The sequence below is a fragment of the Phascolarctos cinereus genome, unplaced genomic scaffold (assembly GCF_003287225.1).
Source record: "Phascolarctos cinereus isolate Bilbo 61053 unplaced genomic scaffold, phaCin_HiC Scaffold_1;HRSCAF=81, whole genome shotgun sequence".
Classification (NCBI taxonomy): domain Eukaryota; kingdom Metazoa; phylum Chordata; class Mammalia; order Diprotodontia; family Phascolarctidae; genus Phascolarctos; species Phascolarctos cinereus.
The window spans coordinates 277,679,950-277,695,119 of NW_027555514.1; the positions used below are offsets into that span (position 1 = coordinate 277,679,950).

General features: G+C 40.9%; 1 protein-coding gene across 4 annotated transcripts in view; it reads right to left on the bottom strand.

Annotated features, from left to right (window-relative positions):
• Positions 1 to 15,170, bottom strand: part of LARGE1 (LARGE xylosyl- and glucuronyltransferase 1) — a 602,000-nt gene that overhangs the window by 482,108 nt on the left and 104,722 nt on the right. Inside the window, exon 2 of one of the 4 annotated variants that reach the window (XM_020982454.2) lies at positions 5,368 to 5,518. The exons of the other annotated variants lie outside the window; for them this stretch is intronic. The gene's annotated coding sequence lies outside the window, so the exon portion shown is untranslated. The remainder of the gene's footprint in view (positions 1 to 5,367; positions 5,519 to 15,170) is intronic. 4 annotated transcript variants of the gene reach the window in all.

Genomic DNA, 15,170 nt, shown 5'->3' on the forward strand with positions numbered 1-15,170 from the left:
GATATTGCTCATCTTATTTCTATTCCTAATAACTTGGCCAAAAGGACTTAAGCTTAACCTCTCACTCCACCTTCTACTCCCCAGTGTGCTTTGTATGGTTGTGTATAACTATTTTTTTTGCTTTCCTTTCTCCTAACTACTCTTAATCCAACAAAAGATGCAAAAGTGTCAATGAGGCATGTAGACTTTTCTATAGCCATTTCTTCACTCTGGATCCAGAGATGGCTGCCAAAGATGGACAGGTTTCTAACATGAAAACAAGGCTATTTTGACATAGATAAAGAAGGCCCATTCTCTTCATCACCATCATCATCACAAATGCATGTCCTAATTGCATGATTCAACAGAGGGCCTAGGACCCAGATTCATCTTCCCAAGCTACAGGGAAACAGGCATATAGAGTAGAGAGTGAAACTACTTAATAAGCAATGTAAGAATTTGCATTTTGTGCAGTAAGAAGACTCTGGGCTGAGAGGAACCTAACAAACCCTTCATTTTACAGATAAAGAAACTGAAAAAATACAGAAATGAGGGCCAGAATTGGGAAAAGATGACTCTCCTCAAGGACACAATAGTCAGTGATGGTGGTCATGAAAAGAACTTGGGTTTTCTGGCTTCCAACACTGCATTCTTTTGCAAGTGCCTCAGCCCCTGAATGCCTTTAGGAAAGACATTTTTATGACAGTCCAACCTCTGATAAAGGTAAGGGAGCAATTGTCCCCAATTAGAATTGTCCCAAAGCACAAGAAAGATTTGAAGAGAGAAACAAGGCTCTAGCAGTCTTGTCCAAGGTGCTAACGAGAGGTTGAGGGCATTTGGCCCCCATACAGTAATGCTCACTGGCTTGGTTTTCTGTAAACCTTAAAGAGCTAAAGAAGGATGAATTATTATTTTGTGCTGGGAAAAATAAAAGTCTGGTTCTCTTTCCTCCAGCCTGTTCCCAGCAATCCTGTACAATCTTGGGGAGGTGGGGGTGAAAAGCATCTTTTTAACATTCATTATTTCTTCTGTGTTACTCAGGAAATAAGAATGTATGCAGCTCCATGACAGTGCATCTTTCCTTGTTTGCATTTGAATAGAGACAGCATGGTTCAGAGGAAAGAATCCTGGGATCAGGAAGAGGACACAGAGGTTTGAATCTACACTCACCACTTATTGGTTATGTCACCTTGGGCAAGTTATTTGACATCTGAGTGACAGTTTCCCTTAATTTAAAAATAGGTAATGTTTATACTACTGACCACAAAGATGGTTATGCAGAAAACACATTGTGAACTTTAACCCAGTGTAGAAATGGGAGGTTTTACTCCAATTCTCCAGGTGCAGAGATGACTGCATCTCACAGTCCAGCTAGTCTAATCTATACCTAACAAAGAAAGAACACTTTGAATATCCCTGCCAAGTGGTCATCCATCCTTCCCTCAAACAAACGGTAAGCCAGTAAGTAGCTTATTCCACTGCGGGGAGTGTTATTCTAATTGAGAAATTTGACATCAGTATAGTATAATGAAGAGAAAATTAAACTTAGAATCAGGAAGAACTGGGTTTGAATCTCTCTTCCAATATCTATTGTGTGATCTGAAAAAAGTCACTAAATCACTTTAAGTCTCAGCTTTTTCATGTAAAATTAGAAGAAAAATAGGACCTTTTTCATAAGGATCTTGGGAGAATCAAATGGCATACACGCAAAGTGTCAGGCAAACCTCACGAGGTTAGTCAATACGCAATTGTTAAACATCTCCACTGGGCCCTGAGCCTTGCTCTTAGCTCTGCCCACTGGGCCAACCAGACCAATTCCAAGCCCTCTTTCACAGGACTAGCCTTCAAGTACTTGAAGTCACCTAGAACTACTCTTATCACTAAGTCTTCTTTAGTTTAACAGCTCCCGGTTTTTTCTCTGATCTCAATTTAGCTTGATTTCTGGGCTTATTTGTTTTGTCTCTCTAACACGACCAGGGACACAGTTTTTTTTTTTTTATCACTCTTTCTGAAGAGATAAAAACTTCTCTGGCAACTGCTGCCATAGGGATATTTCTATAACCCAATCTAACCATGTTGGTCCTCTGCTCAAAATATATCAGTAGCTTGCTATTGTCTTTAGGGCAAAATACAAACCCCTCTGTTTGCTATGTGAAGCCCTTCAAATCTGTGTTTGCTCTACCTTTCTAGACTGATCAGACATCATTCCTCACCACACACTTTACCTTCCATGAAAACAGATCTACCTGTTTAACTCCTTACATAACGTTCCATCTTCCACCAAACATGCCTTTGCACAAAGCTTTCCTCCATGGAATGTTCCCCTCACCTCAAATTCTTGGAATTCCTAACTCTCTTCAAGGCTCAGCTAAAAAACCCCATCTTTCAACAAGTCTTTCCTGATCCCTCCCACTCCGCCATTGTTCATGCCTTCTTCTGAAACACCTTTACATTTATTTTGCATTTACTTGTCACTGCACGTGTTTCACCCAGAAGAATATGAGGTTACTGATGATGGTAACAGATTATTTTTTTCTTTATGTCTCCAAAACCAGCACAGTGTTTAAATGTTTGATGAATTTAATTGAATCCATCTGCCGGAGATTCTGAGCATTGGCTTCTCTATTCCCCACGTCCACTCTAACTTTCTCATCTCCTGAGTAATGTATTTTATTAAACCCCTTGGGTGAAATACCAACAGTGAATGTGAGGACACTGTACCTCCTTGGAGGCCATGAAACAATATGGATTCCAGGATTATCTAACAGCACCATTAGGTGAGAGAGAGAGAGGGTGGTAATAGTAAGAAGTAATAGTAGGGAAGGAAGACCAGAAGGATCGATGGTTGTAGATCACAAATGAACCTTGGAAAGATCTATTAGTTCAAACTTCTAAATTTACAGATGGGAAAATCAGAGCCTCAGAAGACAAAGTGATCAACTTAAATAAGACCGAAGTTCACATAGCTTAAGAAGAAGCAGAGAAAAGCACTTTAGGACAATTTGAGGAGGGTGAAAACACTTACCCGAGGGACCAGGAAAGAGTTTTCTCTGAGATGAGCCTTGAATAAAGAGGCTTTCCCCATGGGGAGCTAAGGATAACATATGTTCTGTTTATGGGAGGTAGCCTGGGTGAATTCAGAGTCAGGCAAAGTACAAGGTGAGATGGGGATCAGCTGCTAGTCCACTTGGGCTAGGCCATGGGATATATGAAAGGCAGCATAAGACAACACTTGAAAAATAAGGCTGGAGACAGGTCGTGAGGATCTCTGCACACCAGGCTAAATAGTTTGCATTTTATCCTAGTGAATCTATAATATCCTTTACCAAAAGTTTTATAATGAGCAAAAAATGTCAATATGCTTTTCTTATCCATCCAATATCATAGTACTGGGATAGGAGTGGAGACATTGGTTTTCACTAGCAGAACCCCCACCAGGGTCCTGGAATTCATTCTCCCTGTTGGCGGGAGTCCAGCTTTGCTTACCTCCGGAGACCCTCATCTTATGATTTATTCACCTGATCATTCAGAGCTAACTACTGAAGGTCTTAAAGCCAAAACCACAGGAAAAAAGACAACAGCAAGGGGAAAGATATTTCACTGTTATTTTAACAAGTGACAATACCCACTGGTAGTAAATATCTCCCCCCATCCTGTAAAGTTTAACTTTTTTTGTTTTTTAACATGCCTCAATGACAAAGCTAATGCTTTTATGGTGATATAGTTCAAAATTCCCATAAAGAACACTCTACACACACAGTCACACCCACACCCACACCCCCCCCACACACACACACAGACATTTGAGGACAAAGCCATTTCAAAAAATAACTGAGCTTAAGGCAATGACTTCTGTTTTCCTATACCCAGATACAGAATTCACACAATGCCAAGAACTCTCTCTCTCCTTGCAAAACTAGAGATGGCTGAATTTAACTTTATAGTTGGTGCTTATGTGTAAATTATTCTTACATGTTTATACAGTTTTTATGATGGTATAATATTTTACTGTTGGAAAAGTGTGCGCCCGTGACGTGTGGCATTTTAAAGTGGATTTTCATTTACTACTAGGCACTTGACAGGTTCTAATGGCAAGGAAGCCTGTCCAAACTTGCCATGATTTTCAGACCCTGGACAGATCCACACATTGTCCCAGCAGGGATTAATGGTGATGCAGCTCACAGAGACTGCAACAACTTAGCATGTCTATACCACTTATAGGTTCTAGTTGGGAAGCATTTTTACAGTTGTCTTAATTAATGCATTGGCTCATATGTAAGGTGTGTGAAAGGAATCTGAAATTCAATATCCCCCCATAATCTAATAGAAATTGAAGGTCCCTACCCACTCCCCATATTATACTGGATTTGGAGTCAAAGGACCTGGGTTCAAATCCCAACTCTGCCACTGAGGACCTATGTCACCTCAGGCAACTCACTAGACATCTCTGGGCCTCATATTTTTCTTCTTTAAGATCAGTGGATCAGATTAGATGGCTTCTAAGATCAATTCCAGCTGTAAACTTCTGAGTTCAAAGCTCTGTTTTGCAACCTATTCTCTGGGTGGCTTTGAGCACATCATTGTGTCTGACACATAGCAGGCACTTAATAAAAACTTGTTAACTCGACTTGCCCTCTTTTGGCTTCTGTTTCTCCACCCATAAAATGAGGGTGTTGGGCTGTTTCTCCACTACTGGCCCTTCCAGGTCTAAATGTCTTCTCTGTGATCTGCTACATACTCAGTACTATCGTATGATAGGAGAACAATCATGATGGAAGTGGGCCGAAAGAGAGACTTTGTGCCCTGAAGATAATAGCAAGCCCTCATCACAAGCTAAATGCTTATTTCTCCCTGAGATAACAGAAGTTTGGAGACAGTCATCTATTGGCAATGTACATAAAGCAGACTAAGTGTTAAAAATTCACCGGCAAGCCTTTATTCTTATTACCACTATGCGGTGTAAAGGATCATGGGATTTAGAGCTAGACACATTAGCTATACACATTAGAAAACCCATTATTTTAAAGGTAAGGAAAACAGACCACAGAGAGGTGAAGACACTCACCTCAGGTCTCAGAAGCAAGAAATAGCAAAGCTGGGATTCAAATCTAGTCTGATTACTGATATGGCATTTATTTCATTACACTACACTTCTCTACTGTCTTTTTTCATTGTATCTTGTGTACTAAGGAATCCTCCTTGCTGCTTTCTATCCCTCCAATCCATCCTGTTTCACCATGTCAATTACCTTACTCAATGGTTCCCCCACTGCCAATAGTATAGTGATAATAAAATAATGATAATAATTCATATCTATAATATCATTAAGATCACAAAATACTTTCATTGCAATAACCTCCTGAGGGAATAGCAAAAGCATATACATACATATGAGAAGGCTTCAGAGGTTCAGAAGGACCATGAAACTTCCTTGGTCACACAACTTATAAGCATAAGAACTAAAAGTCTTCAATATGGCGATGTCCACTTAATACAGATCCCAATCTCTCGTACTTGATCATATGGGTTTCATGAGTGTCTAAAAAGGAAAAATCATCCCATGATCACAAAAGGTCAGAGCTAGAAGAGACTTCAGAAGCTTTTTAGTTCAACCTATATCTGATCAAGAATTCCCTCTATAATATACTCAGAATCAGGTTGTCAGTCTTTTGCTTGAAGATCCCCAATAAGGGAGCCTGTTCCTTTTTGGGTCACAATAAATTGTCAGAAATGTGTTAAGTTGATTTTTTTTTGTCTTAACTCAAGGCTAAATGTGCCTCTTCGAAACTTCCATTCCAACCATTCCTCAATCTTGACGTAAGCACAAAGGCTTTAGCCTTTTTTTTTGTGGGGGGGTGGGTAAGGCAATCGGGGTTAAGTGACTTGCCCAGGATCACACAGCTAGTAAGTATCAAGTTTCTGAGGCTGGATTTGAACTCAGGTCCTCCTGACTCTAAGGCCAGAGCTCTACCCACTGTACCATCTAGCTGTCCCTATCCTCTTTTTTTTTTTTTAACAATAACCCTTCAGGTACTTGGAGACAGCTATCACATCCCCCCTTAACTTCTAAAGTCATAAGTTGAACATGCCCAAGTCCTTTGACTGCACCTCATATGATATATCTTGGAGACCCTTCACTTCAGATTGTTGTCCTTTCAATAGTCTCCATCTTTTCAATGGTCTTCCTAAAACATAGTTCCCAGGATCTGATAGACAACCCCACAGTAGTGAATCTATCTAAATGGAATTAAACTAATAAAAAAAAATTTATGAAGCATCTCTGTTCCCTTTCCAAGGCACTGAAACCTGGTTAGGACATGTCAATCAATCCACAATCACATATTAAGTGGCTATTATGTGCCAGAAACCGTGCTAGGCCAAATGATGAAAGTGAAACAGTTCCTTGCCATAAAATAGTTTATACAAACCTATATTCAAGGACTGGTACACCTAACCTGGATTTTGGAGACGGAGGGTTGTCTCTAAGCCCTGCTGTGGCATTACAGTAGGATTTTGGTGAAGGCTACACATAGTAGGATCTAGATAAATGTTTGTTGAACAAATGTACTGCAATCAGAATGAATCTGGATTATATGATCCCTACAGCATCTTTCTATTCTACCATTTTGTTACAAGGTCCTTCCTGACTTTGACAGTCTAAGTTCTTTTTTTAAAATTAATTTATTTTGAATTATCAACAATCACTTCCATAAGCTTTTGAGTTTTACATTTTTCTCCCCCTCCCTCCCCACCTCTCTCCCTAAGATGGCACACAAATATAGGTGTTTATACACACACACACACACACACACACACACACACATATATGTATTATATATGTACATACATACACACATATATATACATAAACATATACATACATATATATGTATATATATACATATTTCTATTAAACATATTCCACATTAGTGATGTTGTAGGTAAGAATTAGAACCAATAGGAAGAATCACCAGAAAGAAGAAACAAAACACAACAGAAGAAAAAAAAATAGCGAATAGTATGCTTCAATCTGCATTCAGACTCCATAGTTCTTTCTCTGGATATGGATATCATTTTCCATCATAAGACCTTTGGAGATGTCTTAGATCCTTGTATTGCTGAGAAGGGTTAAGTCTATCAATATTAGTCATCACACAACGTGGCTCTTACTATGTACAACATTCTCCTGGTTCTGCTCACTTCACTCAGCATCAGACAGTCTAAGTTCTAAGGCTCCTATCCATTCTAATGTACGATGTTGTAAAGTTCCTCCTTCTTGGCTGTGACATTCCATTTTCTAAGGATCCTCCACTTCTGGATACTTGCTGTTCTAAGATTCCTTCTAGCTCTGACATTCCACTATCTAAGGGCTCTTCAGCTATGAACATTTTCTACTCTAACATTACTTTCAGCTCTGATAGTCCAAGTCCCATGAGCCCTCCTTTCTCTGATATTCTGTGTTCTAAGGGCCCTCTCAGTTCTGACATTCCATGTTCTAAGGACCCTTCTAGTTCTGACATTTTCTGTACTATGCTATCTCACAGCTCTGATAATCTGTGTTCTAAGGGCTCTCCCAAGTCTGACATTCCATGTTCTAAGGCCCTCCCAGCTCCATCATTCTATGATTATATGTTACATGTGACTAGACAGAGTAGGTTCCAACTGAACTGAAGAAAGATCGTATTTGTTCAAGATCAAAGCCATCTGCCAAAATCATCCTAGCACCAAGGTGAGGGCAGTAAGTAGATAACACATTGGTGTAGGCAATAATTTAAGAATCTGGTTCACATAGTAGCCTGGATCAAACTAAAATGAGTAATGAGATCATCCTTAGAGTGAGGTCCACTTGGACATATGGTATTTACACAGATTGTTACACTCTGCAGTGAAGTCATGCTTACACTCTCAATAGAAGAGTAGTCACAGGTTGGCCCAGAGAGGTTACTATGGAGGAGAAGCAATATAGAAGAAGAGGCCAAGGTTTTCTGAACAAACTGGAAGGGAAGGGCAAAGGCTGTGGGCTCAAGGGCCCTTAGCAGAGAATCTCCCTCCCCCAGGACCCATTCACCTTTTGAGAAAGAAGCAAGGAGATCTTGAGAATACCTCAGGAGTTTTTGTCCGTGGAAAGACTGGGAGCCTTTCCCGAGGCCACCTATCCAGAAACTGTCTCTTGGAACAAAGTCAAAGCTCCAACAGGTGCTCAGTCTCCACCCGCTCTCCAGGGCTCCCGTCAATTCAGTTCAATTCAACCGATGTTGAGGGGAGGCCTATGAGGAGCCTGGCACAATCACAAGGCATTTCTGAGAAATGCACTTAAGTTACAGAAAATAAAATGAAAACCGTTGGAATTTTGCCCGTTAGCAACCTACAATTTTTAACGTAACCCAAAGAAAAAAAGGCACATGCTACAAGAAACCCCCCTTTATTTTCTTAATATGAATAGTGAATTTAATTGTGCTTTTAGTTCCTAAATTTCAACTGCAGACATATCTATGGACGTGTGGGCATTATATACTTGTATTGTGTGTATTTCTTTGTTGTAGGGTTGATACATGTGCCTGGTGCATATTAACTGTTTAATAAGCATTTTATCTCCTTATATGATACATACATATCAGGATATTTGCTAATCCTCACACAGGACACATAATTTCTAAGCTTTGTGCATTTAAATTAGATCTTGCTTCTTTCTGGAATGTTCTTCCTTCCAATGTCCTAGTCTTGGAATATCTAGCTTCCTATAGGTCTTAGTTCAAGGGCCTTTCCCCAGCTCTTCTAGCTTGTAGCGACTTCCTCTCAGAGGCAGCCTTCCAGCAAATCTATATTTACTTTGCGTGTACCAATTTAGGTATATGCTATAGCCCCCATGAGAAAGTAAGCTCATTCCTATATGTACAAAGATACTCATAGAAGCTCTCTTCTCATGGCAAAGACTTGGAAATTGAGGGCACGCCCATCAGGTGGGAACTGGCTGAACAAGTTGTGGTCAGTGATTGTGATGGAATACTACTGTGCTATGGAAAACGATGAGCAAGATGCTCTCAGCTAAACCTGGAAAGACTTGCATAGGCTGATGCAAAGTGAAATGTACTGTGCACAAACTGGCGGCCATATCGTACACTGATCAGCTGGGAGTGACTTAGCTATTCTCAGCGATACAATGACCCAAGACAATTCTGAAGGACTCGTGAGGAAAAATGCTGTCCATCTCCAGAGAAAGAGCTCATGGAGCCTGAATGCAGATCCAAGCAGACTTTTTTTTTTTACTTTCAAAAAATAAAAATAAAAAAGTAAGCTCCTTGAGCGCATGGACGGGTTTGGTTTTCTTTGTGCCCTAGTCCTTAGGACAGTGCTTGGCTTTGTTTTAATTTAACAGGATACAAGATAACTTTTCCTCTTATGTTTCATTTTTGTTTTGTCTAATATGTCTGTGCTGTGACTGATTGCCTCTGCCTCTGACACAACTGTTGTATGACCTTGAGTAAGTCACCTAACCTCTTTCCCCAGGCAAGTCTATAAGATTATGTGTCAGAATAGCCAGGCTGCATTGGGAGAAGGAGTTTTCTCACTAGAAATTCCCTACACATATGAAATCACAGATCTGGTGAAAGAAAAGGAAAAGAAAAATGGATATTAGGGGAAAATAGGCAGTGTAGTCTAATGGGTGAAATGCTAGATGTGGAATCAGGTGGCCTGGATCTGAATTCCATCATAGACACGTAGTAACTGTGTGACCCTGGGCAAGTCACTCAACCTTTCTGGGCCTCAGTTTTCTCATCTATAAAAAGTAGAGTTGGATTTGCTGACTGTCTTAATTAAATGTACAATGAAAAAAGATGTGCTAAAACATGGGGGAGTATTGAGGCACAATCAATGACCAAACCATGTGGATTGCATTTTTAGGGTACATTCTCAGGATTAGTCAGTCAATCAACCAGCAAACTTTAGACAACAGCATCTTTTTTTTTTTTTTTCAGTCCTCATCTATCCCAAGAAAGCTGGCTGGAACACATTTGGAAAATTACCTGGTACTTTTTACCATCTCAAGTAGCTCCTTGCTACCCCACCTTTTTAACACCAATATCCTTTTGGTGGTTCAGCATTGCCATGAGTGATGGAACATTGGCTGAAGAGTCAAACTTAGGGATGACACAAAGAACCATGGAGAAATACCTGATGGGTGTAGCCCATCCCCAACAAAGGTTTGAATGTGACAAGTGGTGAAAAGATTGTCATTCATGAAAATGATGCCCAGGAGGAAAGGAAGCAAGACCACAGCATCATGGAACATGAAAGATGGGAGGGATTTCAAACTCGGGTTGGGCAAGATGATTACAGAATCTTTGGTACAACATCCCCAACAAGTATTCAATAGTGTCCTCCTGAAGACTTACTACCTCCCAAGGCAGTACACGCAACTTAGGGCAGCAGGAGTCGTTAGGAAGTCTTACATCAAATCATAATCTGACTTTCTTTAACCCATACCCAGAGCTCCTAATCTTGCCCTGGGGGGCCAAGCAGAAAGACATTTTCCCATGGCACAATTATCATCATAGTGTTTAAATACATACGTATATATTTAAAGTTTATGTACACACACGTATTATTTGTTGCTCAGTTGTTTCAGTTGTGTTTGACTCCCTGTGATCCATTTGGGATTTTCTTGACAAAGATACTGGAGAGGTTTGCCATTTCCTTCTCCAGCTCTTTTTAAAGATAAGGAAACTGAGGGAAACAGGGTGAAGTGACTTGCCCAGGGTCACACAGCTAGTCACTGTCTGAGGCCAGATTTGAACTCACGAAGATGAGTTTCCCTAACTACAGATCCAGTAATCCATGCACTATGGTGCTACCTAGATACCCATATATTTATTATCCACGTGTACATATACCACATTTATATAATGCTTTAAGATCTGCAAAGCACTTTACACACATTATCTAAGTTGATCAACACAACAACCTTGTGTGGTAGGAGGTACTACTGCTTTAATTTTACAGATGACTAAACCGAGGCTGAAAGCAATGACTGTTCAAGGTCCCACAGCTAGCAAGCACCAAGGTAGAAAACATACCTGTAATTTGATTGCTACTGAAAGTTCCTAGATGAGGAAACTCCCTCTACCACTGGCATCTTCTCTGTAACTTAGTAAGTTGTCTAAGACATTGAGAGGTTAGATGACTTGACCTGGGTCACACAGCCAGTATTTATTAAGAGCAAGACTTGAATCCACGTTTTCCCAGCTCTGAGACCAGATCTTCATCCACTCTGCCATACTGTCTCTTAGCCAGTATAGCTCACTTCCCCACTCCTATCTTATCACAGTGCTTTATCTATCACATGTAATGAATATCTCTTGTTTCCTTAATTCAGTATGTGGGATGAGAGGCAGAATTAGATAGTGGACAGAGAATTGGAAATGGAGACAGGAAGATGTGGGCCCAGAACCAATCTCTGACACCTGCATTCTCTGTGACTGCAGGGAAGTTCACTCAGCCCTCTCCTGGGGCCATAAGATATTCACAGGTTATGATGTGGATTGCTGGAAGGAATCCCTGACAAGACTGGAAACAAGGAAGTATGATGCTCAGAAATGAAAGAATCCCCCCCCCCGCAATTTATTCCTATTCTAAGCCTCATATAGATTAATTTCATCATGTTTCCTTAAATCTCAATGCATACACATACTAGCTTTTATAACTAAGGGCAAGGGCATGTTTTTGCCTTTCTTTGTATCCTCAGTACTTAGCACAGTGCCTGTAAGGCACATAGTAGGCACTTAAAAAAAAACCAACTTGTTGATTGAGGACTGTAAAGTGACATCCAAATTCACTTACTGATTAGAAACTTCAGCAATGGGATAGATCTTCATTTTTTTTAATAAAAAAGAAATTAAAAAGAGAATTACAGTAGCCTTTTTAATGAAACTAGTAGCTCCGCTAGCTCATAGAAGGGCAATGACATATTACTTGGGATTTTCTATATTGATCTGAGGAAAGAGCTGCTGCAATTCAATGCCAAGACAGCCAGTGAGAGGGAAGGCAGGCAGCTCTTGACTCCAGCATCAGCCTGCAAATCCCACACTGCCCCCAAAACCTCAAATTTTACCATTTCCACTCTCTCCCCAGTGAGAGATCTGTGTGGGAAATAGAACACTCCAGTTTACAATAACCGACCCGCAGCAGGAGAAGCTGCTTCAATTCCGTGTGTGTTCATGACCCAGAAAGACAGGGCACCCCTTGAGGGTGGCTCCCAGGTCCCTTGCTTTTATTGAAGGTAAACAAACAAGAGCAGTGGGTGAAACAAGCACTGGAAAGGAGCAAGTGCTCAACATAAAGGCTTTCCAACGCATGTCAAGTCCCAAAGAGGCTGTTCGGGTCCCCCAATTCAGTGTCGTCTTCCTGCTGCAAGAGCTCCTGGCATGTCATGGCCAACTGAGCAAGAGAACCACTCAAGAGAGATGAGATGACAGCTGGGCCTAGGTGGTACCTCAAGAATAGCAGTGGATTTGAAGACAGGGATCCTGGGTTCAAGTCAGAGGTGCTGCCACTTATTACCCGGGAGACAAATCACTTCAACTCTCTGGGCCTCAGTTTCCTGATCTGAAATGAAGGGAGCATCCTAGTTGACTCACAAAATACCTTACAGCTCCTAATGTATGATCCTGTGATCTTGGAAGTCAATTATGTTCTGAGATGTCCACATGGAAGGATATGTTTGATTCCTTCCTTAAAGGTGAAGGTACTTAAGTGAGAGGTCAAATTTGGATGAATGAAGAGATTAATGAATGTGTGAATGAATGCGTGGATGAATGAACAAGCATTGATCAAAATGCTTACTTTGTGTTATACTCTATGCCTAGGGTCGGGGGTGCAAATGCTGAAAGCAGTTCCAGCTCTCAAGGAGCGTACATTCTTATAGGGGAAGGAAAAAAGCCTTTATTAGTGCCTACTGTGCTCCAGGTGAATTGGATTAAATGACATCATTGGCCATCTTGAAGAAGGAAGGAACGATAACGACATTCCAGGTATTGGGCTGAACACTTTACAAAGATTACTTCCTTTGATCCTCAGAGAAGATGCTTCTAAAGAAAGGGCTCTTAAACTAGCATCCACAAATTTGCTTTCTGGTATTTGCATAACTATTGGAATATTATTGCTTCCCTCTACAGCTTTATTTATTTAACACCATGATTCCGAGGTGTCCACAGATTTCACCAGGAGGTGAAATCACATCAAAGAGGCCCCACATACACACCCAAAAAAGGTTAAGGACTCTGGTCATAAAGGAAGACGACATCTTAGAGGGGAGCGCGACCAGAGAGAGCGGCTTCTACCAAGGAAGCCACAGAGATGGTGAATGAAGTCCCGGCATAAGTAGAGAAGTGCCTAATGGTGAAGAACCAGAATTTTAACTTACCCAAGGTCTCCTCTCCCAAGGATATCATGCAAACACTGGTTAGGTGATTATACCTGCTTCAGCAGAGAATAACACTAGTCAGAAGATCTGGGTTGAAGGCCTCACCCTGATGCTCACCCACTTGGCTCCTGAATTTCTTTTATTTTAATTATTTTTTTCTGAATTTCTTGATACGATAAAGAGGTAGACTCAATTTCCAAACCTTTCTGACTTCACTATTTCTGCCTAAGATTCTACCACTCACCCTACTCTTCTATGTTCAAAGGCTTAGGACTATTGTGACACTTCCTTCTCCCCTGACTCCCCTAGCCAAGTCATCAAGTCTCGGTCATCCAAAGGCTCCTGTGTGTGTTGCCTCTCTTCCTCCTCCTTCATCCCATTGCTTCCAACCCAGTGCCAAGCCTTCATTTTCTATTGACTTGACTATATTTATAGTTTCCAAACAGGTCTTTCCACCTCCAGTCTGTTTACCTCCAATGCATCCTTCCTACCAATACCAGACCAATTTTTCTTATGACATGTCTGACCAGGCCACTTATCTGCTCAAAAATCTTCAATGGATCCCAACCTTTTAAGCTCCTTTCTCTGGTATTGAAGTTCACCCACATTATCTTTTCAGTTTGATCAAAGGAGATAATAGCTTATAGTTCCAGAGCAAGAGAAGATCTCAGAAATCATTTATACCAACCCCTTCATTTTCCAGATGAAAAAATGCCCCCCCAAGGAGGTCTAGGGACCTGCCAATGGTCACAGTGGTGCAAGCATCAGATGCAGATTTTGAAACTGCATCTTCTAATTCCAAATCAAGCATTCTTTTCACATTGTTCTGTGCATAGTTGTTTCCCAGTAGAATATATGCCCCTTGAGGCCAAGGACTATTTAATTTTTATCTTCCTATTGGCACCTAAGACAGTGTCAGGCTCATGACAAGAACTTCAATGCTTGTTGAATGAGCAAAGCAGCCTTCTCCCCTTACTACCACCCCCTTTCAGTGCAGTTATTCCCCCTCACACAGGATATGATTTACCCAGTTTGGACTCCTCTCTGTCCTCTGAACATACCTGTGGGGAACATGCAGTGATCTGTACTGGCAGAGGGCATTCAAATCCAGCTTCAGATACTACTATAGAATCCTGGGCAAGTCACTTAACCCTGTTGGCCTCAGTATCCTCATCTGTTAAATGAGTTGGAGAGGACACCGGCAAACCAGTCCATTATCTTTGCCAGGAAAGCCACAAATGGAGTCATGCATAATCAGACATAACTGGAATAACTGAACAAAATCTTTGGTGACTTGCACAATGCTTGGCATAGAGCATGCACTTCATAAATACCTATCAATTGAAATGACCTGCCAGGTATAAATCCTATGACACAGGAATCAGTGATAGAAGGAGTGAGGCTGGCAGAAAGCTTTTTTCAAAGAGAAGGGCAAAGTTCACCGATTCCATCACAAAAGCAAACTCGGTAAAGGGTCCATCTTTGCTAATTTGTCTCTACTGTTATGAGTGTCCTGGTGGCACTAGCCTCAGAAGGATGTTTCTTTAAAAAATAAAATAAGCCCATGCAAGAATCTTTATCTGCTGCATAAGAATGACAAGGTTGCCATGGCAACCTTAATTTCTAAAGTTAGGGTTATGCAAGACAGAGGGACAAACTCAGTTCTTGGCTTCAGGCAAAGAAAACATCAAAACTGTAATTCGATCCCCCTCCCCCTGCCAATATCTGAGTGACTCAGTCATTTGCCAACCATTGCACACGCAACACTGAA